Source organism: Canis lupus, chromosome 2 (genome assembly GCF_011100685.1).
Source record: "Canis lupus familiaris isolate Mischka breed German Shepherd chromosome 2, alternate assembly UU_Cfam_GSD_1.0, whole genome shotgun sequence".
NCBI lineage: Eukaryota > Metazoa > Chordata > Mammalia > Carnivora > Canidae > Canis > Canis lupus.
In genome coordinates this window covers 42,881,410-42,895,658 of record NC_049223.1, presented here as the reverse complement: position 1 = coordinate 42,895,658, position 14,249 = coordinate 42,881,410, and the positions used below count along the sequence as shown (strand labels likewise).

The 14,249-nt window shown below is 38.0% G+C and overlaps 1 long non-coding RNA gene and 1 pseudogene across 1 annotated transcript in view; both read left to right on the top strand.

The window, feature by feature from the left end:
- The window catches only part of LOC119870237, a 250,556-nt gene that overhangs the window by 2,395 nt on the left and 233,912 nt on the right, over nucleotides 1-14,249 (top strand). The window lies entirely within an intron of this gene.
- Nucleotides 7,440-8,032, top strand: LOC102154991 (annotated as a pseudogene).

The window sequence follows — 14,249 nt, the reverse complement described above, 5'->3', positions numbered from 1 at the left end:
TATGTCAATGTTCTGTGCAAGAATACTATTCATTTATTGTGTAGTGCATAGATAGGACTCAAAGCTCAAATATTTTCTGGAGATGAACACTTGAGAAATGTAATCCTTGGTACATATTTGATTGCATCTGACTCAGAAGATTAAGTGAATTTCAAGCAGCAGCCTAATGATTCAGTGCTGAAGACCCCTTAATTTTCTTTCCATGTCTCTTACTAAAGCCTAATAATTGCTGTGATTTCATTATTTCACCTAGGAAGCCAGTAATGATCCCTGGCTCATATCACCTTTAGTTCTTATTACTAAAGATAACTAACATCATAAGATTGGGACTTTATGATGTTTGCCCCTGTTTATAATAATGAGGTGAGTGAAAATGTTGACTCCTTTATAGGAACCAAAAGAGAGGACCCATAGGAGAAATTTAATTCTAATCTTGGTTGAAAACAACGTTTTTCCAAATAAATGTTTTTTTTTTTTCCTCTGATGGATGCCAGGAATCTTGATATTCCTTTCTTCATACTGCTAGCCAAGAACTTAGAGCCAAATTTGCCCTCATAGCAAGTTGATGAGACTCTGTGCTATTCATTTTGCAACCTAACATACCTGGCTCCAGCTTACTTTCCTATTTGATTTTGTTTACTTTCCTTTCCTTATTATTTAAAAGATTTTGAATTTAAATGGTTTTACTTTTATTTATTTATTTATTTATTTATTTATTTATTTATTTATTTAAAGATTTTATTCATTCATGAGAAACACAGAGAGAGAGAGAGAGGCAGAGACACAGGCAGTGAGAGGAGCAGGCTCCATGCAGGGAGCCCAACGCGGGACTCAACCCTAGGTCTCCAGGATCACACCCCGGGCCGAAGGCAGATGCTAAACCGCTGAGCACCCAGAGATCCCCAGATGGTTTTATTTTTTAAATAAATTATTGACTGCCTCAAAGTCACCTGGTTTGCTTCCCCAGGGGCAACTGCTGTTACTGATTTGTTGTGTGTTTTTCTAGATCTAATCTATGTGAATATAAGCAAATTTATGGAGTACATAGTACATATGTGTAAGCAGTTGGTCGAATGAGTTGAAATTGGAGGGTATGAACAAGTAACTTTATTTCTGCTCATCACCAACTCTTGAAATTTACTCTGTTGTTTTCTTGCTTACCCATGGAAGAATTCTCTAGTATATCCCTTAGTTTTTCTTGTCATTTCCAAGTATTAATAGTCTCACTTTCATTTAAAAAGTATGAATTAATATAGAATCAAAATATCATTCTTTCCTCCCATTGGAAATATCTTCTCTTAGTTAGCTGGGACCTGGCTCTGGCTCAGATGTGCTTTGGGGCATAGCCTGCCTTCCCACATTTCCCAGCCTTGCTCTTCAGCTGCTCCTCTACACTCACCATATTTCTCTGGCTCTTCCAGGATTGGCGGGCTGGGGGGGTTGCCTTTGCCTCTGCTACTTTCTTTAGAGGGAGTCCTTGGGCTACTGCAGGCTCTTTACCTATAAGTGTAGAGATCTAAGTGTGCCTGGTAGTCTGGGAGTTTATGTCTTCCTTCTTTCCCTCATAGCCAGTGACTGCAACAGGAGAACGAAAGCCTGACTCCCTTGCCACAAAAGAGGACAAACTCTTGAGATACGATTTATGCTCCACAGTTCCCTTCATGCTCCACAGTTCCCTTCAAGATCAGCATGAGGCTGAGATGATGCTGAAATTCTCATTCTCCCTTGGCTTCTTCTCTTTCCTTATCCTATCCCCCTCACCCTCTTACTAGATTCTCTGAGGATGCTTCCTTAATAAATCACTTACTTGCACATGGACCCTCATTTTAAGGTCTGCTTTTCAGTAACACAACCTAAGACAGCAGATGTCCAAATACTGACACTTCCCTGGGACACTATTGAAAATTCCATAGAATTCCCTCATTGAGACCCTCCAACCACAGTTTTCTTGTTATCACTGAGCCTTCTGAGAAAGTTATGTACAACTTTCCCCTTGTGTCCTGGCTTCCAGGGTCCTCCTCTTGAATTCATATTTGGGGTCTTTAATTCTGACTGTACAAGGGCCAAACACAGTTGTACTGAAGTCACCACACATCTTCCTTCCTTTTTACCTTAAAAATGTTATAAATTATATCACATATACATTCCCAGGATTTATCTTCGCATTTACCATTTTTTGTGTGTAAATAAATACCCATATTTGTTCTAGTTATTCTCCTTTGGTTAACTGGATGAAATGCACAATATAACTAACAGTTCTTTTAATGAAGCCTTTCAGTTCTTTTGGTTATGTAATACTTTGTTACTAGTAGTTTCCAAAGTGAAAAACTATAGCCACTGCACTCTTGCATTTTCAGAAGTATTTAACTATAGTTTTTACACTTATCTTGGTGGATAATAAAATTCTTGGATCATACTTTATTTTCTTGAGGACTTTGTTGGCATTGCTTTATTGTTTTCTAGCACTGATTTTTTTTTCATCCTCTAGAAGTTACTTGATATTTTTTTGGGGGGGAGGGGACTACTAAAAGGATTCTTTTTCATCTTTGAAGTTGAGCAATTGTTCTGATATTTTTTCCTAGAGATGAGACATATCATTTATTTATTTATTTATTTATTTATTTATTTATTTATTTATTTATTTTAAGATTTTATTTATTTATTCATGAGAGACACACACAGAGAGAGGCAGAGACACAGGCAGAGGGAGAAGCAGGCCCCATGCAGGGAGCCTGACATGGGACTTGATCCCAGCCGGGATCAGGCCCTGGGCCAAAGGCGGCGCTAAACCGCTGAGCCACCCAGACTGCCCTATCTTTTAATTTTAATTTGTAGATCAATCTTTCTTTCTTTTTGGAAAAAAATGTATAGCTTTTATACCTGAGGACTCAATTTTATTATTCAAAACGTTGCACTCCTGGGATTGGCTGATAGAGCTGAATTTGAAGAAGAGCTTGATTTGATCTAACTCTATAGACAATGGCAGAGCTCCCCTGCAAGAACTAAACTGTCCTGGGAGGATGCTACCTGAGATAGTGCGTAGATGTCAGTTTGAATTGTATCTTGAAATATTTTACTATTCCATTATTTGGGTTTTCTTCTTCAGGGATGTCACTTTCACTCGTGTTTTCTTACTTAGTTTCTTCCATATTTTTCATCTTCTTCTCTGAACTCTTTTTTAAACATTTCTTTACTTCCATTTCCCCCCCTCACTTTTCTAACCACATCCTTCATGTGATTTACTGTATCTGTGTCAGTGTTTACTCTCCTTATGCTGAATTTAATGTAAACTTCATTTTTGTGATGCTATATGTTTTTTCCACTTCTTTTCTAAATTCTTCCAATTCTTACTTCATCTGCTTCTGTCTTTTCATATTTCCTCTCAGTGCTTGTATCTCTACTCCATGTTTTTTGTTTACAGGGGCAACCCTGGATATTTTCTCTGCTAAGAAGCACATCACTATATTATCTCTGTTCTCTGCCAGTTCCCAGGAACTCCTATAATAATTGAAGTTTCCCAGGATGTTGGATTACAGTTCTACTTGGAAGGCAACAAGGACCAGTGGGCTTGGGAATTAGGTTTTTTTTTTTTTTTTAAGATTTCATTTATTTATTCATGAGAGACACACACAGAGGCAGAGACACAGGCAGAGAGAGAAGCAGGCTCCATGCAGGGAGCCTGACAAGGGACTCAATCCCAGGATTCCAGGACTAACCTGGACTAACCCTCCCCCACCTTGCCCAGGGATCCCATTAGATAGGTTTTTATTCAAATCCAGACTCTGCTACTTAAAAGTTGGGTTATCATGAAGAGATTGGTCTCTCTGAGCTTTAGTCACCTCATTTGTAAAGCAGATACGATGTTACTTCAAAGTGTTTGTGTGAGGATTAGATGAAATAAATAAAACAAAGAGTCTAGGTCAGTGTTGGGCTTACAGAAGATGCTTAACAAATACTCTTATTTTATTTTTCCTAATTAAACTGATGAGTAGGTATAAACGTTATATAGTATCTTACTATAGTAAGATTTGACTTTGTCTTAAATGCTGTTTAACTTGCGACTCTAAAGGACCACGATAATTATATTAGAAAATATATATCAAAGGCTCTCTTTGTTTAATTTTTAATTTTTATGACTTTGTTAGAGCTTGCATGTGCAAGCAGTGGGGGAGGGTCAGAGGACTAGGGAGAGTGGGAATATTTATTTATTTATTTATTTATTTATTTATTTATTTATTTATTTATGATAGACATAGAGAGAGAGAGAGAGAGAGAGAGAGAGGCAGAGACACAGGAGGAGGGAGAAGCAGGCTCCATGTCGGGAGCCCGATGTGGGACTCGATCTCGGAACTCCAGGATCTCGCCCTGGGCCAAAGGGAGGTGCCAAACCGCTGAGCCACCTAGGGATCCCCAAGAGTGGGATTCTTTTTTTTTTTTTTAAGAGTGGGATTCTTAAGCAGGCTCCACACCCAGCACAGACCCTGACAAAGGCCTCGATCTCACTACCTGAGCCAAAATCGGGAGTCAGATGCTTAACTGACTGAGCCACTCAGGTGTCTCTATCAAAGGCTTTCTATATATTCTAGGTATTTTGCTAAGTTTATTACGTATATTATTCATTTAATTGTATGACGTATGCCATATCATTTTATACATTTTATAGTTAAGGAAATTAAGCCATGAGGTTAACTTCTTACTTAAGGTAATAAGTGACAGATCCACAATTTGATCCATACTGTAACTTCAGTGGCCATGTATTAATCACTAAAAAATACCATTTACACAATGTGATCCTTCCCTGTGCTAGGAGAAGCAAAAAAGTGTGACTCATTATGTTTGGCCTTGGGAAGCTCACAGCACATATGTATATACACATTAATACACACAATAAACATACGATTGTGTTCATAGGCATAGCACTTAAAGTAAGGACTCTCATTTGCAGTTAGATAGAATGAGATTAGAGGATGCTTTCTTCCCTACCTATTAGAGGCTTGAACTAGAATTTCTCATCCTTGTCCCTCTATTTTTAGGTGACCTAGTAAAAGTGAGTGAATTTTAAAGCACTTAGGTTATTGAGTTTTCTCAGAAGGTGGATAAGTTAAAAATGTACCCCCAATTTGTTCTTTATCAGATGTGGTAAGACACACAGACCCAGAAATGATTGTTATAGAGGAAGAATTTTATACTCACAGATCCCTAGGAACACAAGGCATAGCATATCAGGCCATGCAGAGCAATATAAGGAAACAACAGGATTAATCAGGAGGCAGAGAGGTGGAGGGCAGAGTAAGGCTCAGAGACTTTACTGGGATTTTTGTGGGAAGAAATGGGTGAGACAGAGAAGGTACACTAAGTTTAGGATTGAATAATTTGTATAATTTGGTGAGCTCAGGGTTATAGGGGTGGTTCCTAGTTGGCTGGTACCTGGCCCTGGGGTAATTAAAGGCAAAGGGATTATTGGCTTGATATTTGAGAATTTGATAAAGGAGATGGTTGGGAGTTATGGGTTCTAGATTGGTTGGTTTTGTTAAAGGCTCACTCCCAGGGAAGTAAAGTGTCATCTCCAGGAATTAGTTAGCCCTGAGAGGGGTAGTCTTTCTAAGATCAATACCTCAAATGCCAGAGTATTAAGACTATAGAAAATAAAGTGTAGTAACACAGTGGGTATCTATGCTTGTGTGTATGTATATGTATGAATGCTGTAAAGAAATGGTTGGTGTTTCATGCCTCTCTTGGAGAGGAGTGACAGGAAGGTAAGTGAAGGGGAAAATTAGTAGGCAATGAGAACTCCATAAAAACGAATAGGCTATGTTATGCCATTTTTCAAAAATAGTTTTTCATTTGGAAAATGGGGGCAAGTGTTACCTGACTGAATTGCTAAGGAAATTCCTATAAGTGCCCAGGAGATTAATATTGTACTCAGAAGAAACTATAGAAAACCAACACATTCTTTTAATTCATTGTTTGGTGTGGGCTAACTCTAAGTTGCTCTAGAAATGAGTTCTGTACTTTGATAATTTTTTGGTGTATGCAGCAAACACAAACGAAGCCAAAGTGAAAAAAAAAAAAGAATCTTAAGAACTGTATCATTTGGATTTCTTCAGACTAAACAAAGAGTTTCAAGTATGGCCAGATAAAAAGATTTTTGTGAACTTTCCTGTCCTCACCCCACCTTCCATTTAGAATACTGAATTTGCAGTACAGTGTGAGTCTTGGATCATAGGCCATAAACTGTTTTTATTCATGGTATGTCTCTTGGTTTTGAGCAGAGTGTGAGAACTCAAACATATCATGAACAGGTTTGTTGGAATTCAGACAATGAGTGTTTCCTCTAGATTACAATAGATTCTTTCCATAAAAAATATTTTTCTGGGCAAGTAGTTCTATAATTTATTAGCTTCAAGGACCTACAAAGTCAAATGGAGATTAACTTTGGTTGGAAGAAAATAAGTTGGAGTTTTTAGATGATGCAGACCATAGCCATTTGAGGAACTATCATTTGCTGTCCTTGTGGGGAATCCATCAGCAGGGTAGTATGAATGCCTTCTGAACCAGCCACCATTCTGCCCTCCCTTTGCCACCTCGTAGTCTTGTGACCTCCTGCAAGTCACTGTAAATGAAAAATTATAAACACATATTTATCTGGCTGCTATTAAGTTCTTTGTGCCTTCTTTTTAGTATTGAGCCAACTGGGTTCCCAAGATATATTCTACTGCTTCTTCTTTCAGCATACTTAAGAACCAGTGAAGATACCTTCACTTCAGAAGCCTTGACTTTACTAAAGTTACCATTATTTTTCTGTGTACGTGTAAAAGCACTGTGTACTCTGAGTGGGAGCAGGGATCCTCATCTGTGCTCTGGAGGCTCATTCCCTAGAGTTAGCCTAGAGTTTCCTCAGCAGTAAATTCTGCTGTATATGCATTGAAATGGTGTATATCTAAGCTTCTTGCTCTATTTCTTTCAGTTCCAAGCCTGACTTGGTCACCACAATTCTAAGTTTGTAACAGCAGGATGGACAGGGAATCCTTGTGGAAATATTACCTCTTTGGCTGGTTTTCTCCTTCCTGTTCCATTTTTTCCTTCTTTTCTACTTCTACCCTTTCCTCCCCCTATTCTCTCTTCTGTAGTCGTGAGTTAAGCATCTGCTGGATGCTAAAGAAGATTCAAAGATAAATAAGGCAAAAAGTTCTTGCTGTTGAGATATTCAATATAAAGGAGATCTTTATAACAGATAATGATATAGTATGCGTTCAAAATACAGATACCGGCCCCTGCGCCCGCCCGCCCGATGCATGGGTGATATACTGCAGCGGGTGTCAGGGTGAGGGACGGCCATATTTGCCGGTGCGGCCCGAGCCGTCAACACCAAAAAGTGCGCGGGAGCACGGACGGGCGCACGGACGCCCGGGCCGCCTCGCCGCCGCCCCCGCGGGCCTGGCCCCGGCGCCCCTGCGCGCCCCGCCGCTCGCGGGGATGTCTTACAAACCGAACTTGGCCGCGCACATGCCCGCCGCCTCCCTCAGCGCCGCTGGGAGCGTCCACCCGCCCTCCACCAGAATGGCCACATCCTCCCAGTACCGCCAGCTGCTGAGTGACTACGGGCCACCATCTCTAGGTTATACCCAGGGAACTGGGAACAGCCAGGTACCCAAAGCAAATATGCTGAGCTGCTGGCCATCATTGAAGAGTTGGGGAAAGAGATTAGACCCACCTATGCAGGGAGCAAGAGCGCCATGGAGAGACTAAAACGAGGCATCATTCACGCCAGAGGACTGGTTCGAGAGTGCTTGGCTGAGACGGAACGGAATCCCAGGTCCTAGCTGCCTATCAGCGTGGAAGGTTTTCCATCTTCTTCCAAGACCAGAAGTTACAGCTCATCTCCCATGTTCAGATGAAACTCTTGTTTTCAAAATGGTAACAGTTTGGTTTCTCCTTCCGGTGTCCCTCCCATGGTTCATGAGGCTCTGAGATTGAGAAATACTTTGCAGTTGACTAGGATTTACATTTTAAATAGGAATTACCCAGGGTTTTTTGTTTTTGTTTTTATTTTTATTTTTTAAGCATTTTTATTTTTTTGTTTTCTTTTTTTTAAGCATTGATTTAAAAGATGCACGTAAAAGATCCCTATCTCACAGCAGATATCCCAGCTCCTTTCATCTTCTTTTTGGAGTACACTTAAGTTACTCAGATTGTTTTACATTATCTTTCATAAGCTAATACAACTCTGAGGGTTTTGTTTTGAGTGCGTAAGTTTGCCACATGGTGTGGATTCTGCTTAATGTAACTTCTTTTGAGCTTAATTAAGCATTTGCTTGCATGACTATTAGTGCTTTGAGGTCAAATTAAAAAATGCACAAGTTATAAATACAGAAGAAAGAGCAACCTACCAAACCTAACCTAACAAGAACTCCTCCTCCCCCACCAAAATTTTCCTACTAAGACTGTGTGGATTTCAGTTCTGCTTTTCCTGTAAGTTGATCCAAACATCTGGAAGAAAATGACTAAAACTGTTTGCATCTTTGTATGTATTTATTACTTGATGTAATAAAGCTTATTTTCATTAAACAAACAAACAAACAAAAAACCAGATACCATTGTACATGCCCCTGTTCCTTGTCCCCTACTTTTTGTCAGTCACCATGTCTTGCCAAACTTTAAGGATTCCTCAGGTCTCTGTTGTGGTCTTTCCTTTTTCTTACTTTACATACTCTTCTTTGGAGATGTGATTTAGTCCTATTACTTCAGCCTTCACTGTGGTCTGCCTCTCCAACCCAGACTAGTTCCCACTTTGCTCCAGATTCATGGAGTCAGCTTAGTGGCTGAGACACAGAGGAGGGACATCAGCCTGACCAAAGACATACAGGAAGATGGGAAAGAGGAAATGCTCATTCAGTTGGTTTTATATGGACTCTAGAAATGTAAATGGAGGAATTCAGGTGCCATATATCTTTGTTGGCTCACAATTACAATAATTGGTAGTAAACTTATGTTTATACTTTAGGACTTTGTCAAGAATGCCTTTTTCCTTACCTTGGTCCTCATAGGTAAAGTTCAGGCCCTTGGGAAGAATACAACCCTTTGTTTCTGGAGTCCAGATATTGACAAGATTGTTTGGATTTGACCATAGCTAATGGATAAAAGATTTCAGTGGCTCCAATTGTATTTAATAAAGCTAATAGTACCTCCTGTTCCATCTTACTGAGCCAAATTTGCTTGGAAAGATAAATACCCCTTGGCTTGTTCGATTCTGTGAGACACAGCTTTCTGAGGTGGAAAAGGCACTACTTCTTCAGATGATAGGCTAAGAATCTCTAACACCAAAGGCTCTTATATATTTGGCATTGATTACTTGAGGACTGACTTTAGAGACAATGTTATAACTTGATTTTTCTCTCCTACTGTTTAGTTTTTATAAACTAAAATCTCAGCTTCATCCTAATCCCTTTTAAGGTAATATATAAAACTCACCTTTAAAATTATTAATCTCTCAGTGGTGGGGATAATAGGTGATTATATTTTCTTTATACTCTTCTGTGTTTCTGTGAACTCTTTGATTAATTTATTAACAGGGAGGTTCTTTAAATTTTATTTTAAAAATCTAAAAAGTTTCATTCATATAGTGATGGTGAGATACATGGTTTAAATGTATTATGTCCTCATCAGTAGAGGAATGATAGCACTGGAATGAGATTGGGTGGGTTTCTCTCCTTTTTAAAAATTTCACAAAAGGTCTTATTATCAAAAATGACTATTGTCAAAAAAAAAAAAAAAAAAGACTATTGTCTCCTTTAAAGAATAGCCTGGGATATTTGTCACATATTTCTATAATGCTGCCATTGCTTACCAGACTTAAAAAAATATATTTATTTATTTATTTTACAGAGAGGAGGGATGGCCAGTTTTTGTTGGAATAAGTATATTCCTAGATATTATTTTAAAGGAATCAATATTAATTTAAAATTGATATGCATTTATTTATCTCATATTTTTACTAACTCTAGGGTATTCTATGTGCATACTTTTAACAGCTTGTATTATAAGCTGACCAAAAACAATTGTGTGTATGAGTGTTTGTTCCTAGAAGCCTTAAACAGCAAAGTGCATTATTATAAAAATGCCACAAATACATAATGTTTTAAAAGTCATTGGTATTTCTGGTGTAAGGCTATGAATGTTTAAGGTAAGAGAAGATATCTGCATCCTTAGAAGTTGAGGATAATGAGGCAGTGAACAAAGAACAATAGTATGGGAGTCACTCACATTTTATACATAACATTGGTTTTCTACATTGAAGCTTGTACTTCTTCAAAAAAACCTTGGTTGTTGGCTCATTTAGAAAAAAAAAATGAGTACAATTCTTGATGAACACCAGTGAAATGCTAATTGTGCCTTAGCAACAAATCCTGGTCTAATTCTGTTTCAAAGAATAGAAACTTGGAAGATATTTAGGAGAATTTACCTGAAGACTTTGGTAGTAAATACCTTCAGCTGGCACTGACTCTGGAAACAAACCAAGCCACTTCTCCACCTCATATTCCCATGTGGTTGGAAAACCTGTCTTACTAACCTCCCTCCCTTTATCTACAATGCTGGCTCTGACTCCACCCTCAACTAGACAACCACCCTAGATGCCATCAGTTCCTTGGTACTCCTCAGGGAAGAAAAAATTCTTGTTGAGTTATCTCAAGTCCTTTGAAGGTGGTTTGGCAACCTTCTGTTTGTCAAGATTAGCCCCCTCTTTTAATCCCCCATCACATGTTTTGTCTAGCATGCTCATGAGACAAAGGACAAGGGATTAAATGGAGGCAAGGAGCTCCCATGTCTGCACTCACTCACCGGTTGGTATGTGAGGCGCCTGCCCCTGAATTTCTAGTTGAACCAGAAGTTTGTGTGTATAATTAGGAGTTGGCTCTCATCCGGTGCCACTCAGGAGCCCAGACTGCCTGCCCTGAGCCAATCACTGGGGCAAGTGTACTCTAGGGATGAAGTAGTTAGTTCTTCCCACAGCTGTGGCTCCATAAATCCAATTCTGCTCTAAGAGAACATAGTGAATGCTGCATAAATAGCAATCGAATTAATGAATTACTTGGTAGTTCCCAATAGGGAAAGATGGGAGGATAATACTTCTCCAAACAGGACATGGTAGGATATTGAAGTTTTTCTGGTTGTTCTGTGATAGTGGAGTAGGAGGTTCTGCCTAATGAGAAAAAAGCTTTTTCAATATTTTAATTTTTTCAGTGTTTATTGAGGTGTGATTTGCACATTACAAAATGCCGACATCTTAAGTGTACAGGTCAAAAACTTTTTTTCACATATTTATATACCAATATGCCTATCACCTAGATTAAGATCTAAAACATTTCTATCTCTCCAGAAAGTTAGCTCATGTCCCCTCTCCACTCAGTAGTATCCCACCTCCCCTCTGAGGGTAACATTTATTCTTACTTCTACCTCCATGGACTAGTTTTGTCTATTCTTGAAAGTCATGTAAAATTCTAAAGTTGTACTTTTTAGTGGCTGTCTTCTTTTACTCAACGTAATTTTTTTGAAAATATATCCATGTTGTTGCAGTCCAATGAGTTTCTTTTCACTTCTGTGTGCTCTTCCACACATGGAAGGTAGTCCCATTGTAATATTACAATTTATTTATCCATTCTTGTCTTAATAGACATTTCTGTTATTTATAGTTTTTGTACCTCAATGAGCATTCTTTTGTGAATGTATGTATTCATTTCTCATCTGTATAAACTTAATAGTAGAATTGTCATGGGGTAAACGATGTTTTTCTTGATTAGAAATTGCTGTTTTTCTAAAGTAGTTATAACATTTTCATTTCCACTAGCAGTGTGTGAGATTTCCAGTTACTCTACATCTTTGACAGCACTTGGGATTGTCTTTTCTACCCTCTCATCATTCTGATGGGTATATTGTGATATATTATTGTGATTTTAATTTGTATTTCATACATGAATAATGATTTTGAAAATGTTTTCTTATGCTTATTGGTCATTTAGGTGCTATTTTTTGGTGAAATGCTGTGCTTGTTCAGGTATTTTGCCCATTTTTAAGTTGGGTTGTCTGTCTTTTTATTACTGATTTTTAAAATATATTCTAGATATGAGTCTTTTATTAGATATTATATTGTACATATTTTCTTAGACTATGACTTGTCATATCTTGTCACCTAACAGTATCTTTTGATAAGTAGAAATTACTAATTTGTATAAAATAACTATTTATCAATTTTTCTTTCATAATGAATGCTTTTGGCATCTAAGAACTTTTTGCCTGTTTCAGGTTATTGAAGATATTTTCAAGTATTTGGTTTTTTTTAAGATTTTATTTATTTAAGAGAGAGAGAGAGACCATGAGTAGGGGAAGTGGGAGAAGGGGCAGAGGGAGAGGGAGAAGCAAACTCCTCACTGAACAGGGAGCCCAACACAGGGCTCAGGGCTGGATCCCAGGACCCTGAGATCATGACCTGAGCTGAAGATAGACACTTAACCCACTGAGCCACCCAGATGCCCTGTTTTTTCATGTTTTTATTTAGAAGCTTTATCATTTATCATTTTTAAGCTTACATGTGAATGTCCATCTCAAATTAATTTTTGGTGTTGTGTGAGGTAGAGATCAAGATTTATAGTTTTTCATTTGATATGCAGTTGTTCCCACATCATTTATAAGATCCTTCTTTTCTGTACTGATCTTGATTGATGACTTCATTGGAAATCAAACATCTGTATGTATGTGGTTCTATTTCTGGTCTCTTTATTCTTTCCCACAAATTCTTTATTTTGTCTTAGTGACAACCCTACCTCATCTTAATCACTATTTATTAACTTATAGTAAGTCCTGAAGTCTGGATGTTCAAGTTCTCCAGCTTTTTGTTTCTTCTTTAAAGATTATCTTGGTTATTCTCATTTTTGTTTATATATATATAACTCATTTCTCATTTTTTTATATATATAAATATATATTTAGAATTATATTTTTCTAAATATTTATTTATTTTAGAGAGAGAGAGAGAGCATGAACAGGAGGGGCAGAGGGAGAGGAGAAAGAATCTGAAGCAGACTCTTAGCTGAGCACAGAGCCAGATCCAGGGCTACATCTCATGACCCTGAGACCACAACTTGAGCCAAAACCTCAAGCTTGATGCTTAACTGACTATGCCACTCAGGTGTCCTATATTTATAATTATCTTGTCAGTTTCTCTTTTAGAAGAGCTTACTAAGTTTTTGATTGACATTGCATTGAATCTAATAAATCAGTTGAAAGACAAATGAATTTTTCCTACTCCATAAATATTATATTGTGTATATACACATATACACACACACACACACATATATATATGGATTTATAGACACACACACCTACACACACACATATATATAGATAGATTTATTTAGGTCATTGTAAAAGGAAGAAAATATTTAATATTAAAGTATAATTTGTGTGATGAAAAAGAAAACACAATTTTGAAAGGTAGCTGTGCTTCTCAGAGAATAAAATTCCAATTAGGGAGAAAATTGCTTTGTTTTTGTTTTTGTAGTATAAGGTATGATCTGGAAAGAGAATTGAAAGACCCAAGAAGAACTGAATTGCTCTTTGAAATCAAGTGATAAAGTCTCTCTGGGGTTTTGAGGAGTAAAGAAAGTGGGGTACTTACAAACTAGGCTGAATTGTGAAGATCAACAACAGCCCCAGGGCCATTAGGAATCAAAAGACAGTAAGAGGTAGACTGTGACTTAGATGGATTCAAAGTGTGGGCCCACCTTTCTTTACTCTAGGAGGAAAGTGACCCCAAGAGCAGAGGTGGTGACTAATCCCTTTAAAAGTTAGTTAAAGGGCAGCCCGGGTGGCTCAGCAGTTTGGCACCTGCCTTTGGCCCAGGGTGTGATCCTGGAGACCCGGGATCGAGTCCCACGTTGGGCTCCCTGCATGGAGCCTGCCTCTCCCTCTGCCTGTGTCTCTGCCTCTCTCTCTTTCTGGGTCTCTCATGAATAGATAAATAAAATCTTAAAAAAAAAAAGATTTTATTTAGTTAAGGAGTATCTTAAAGGGCAGAGAGTTGGATTATATTTGGAAAACAAATAGGAAAAAAACCTTTTTGTTTTTGTAATATCAATAACAGAGAAGACCTCTGTACCACCAACTCTATCCATTAGTTAGGAGGTCTCTGTGAACTACCCAATTGCCATGTTAAAATAGATAATAGTTCATACAGAATGATCTGTTAACTC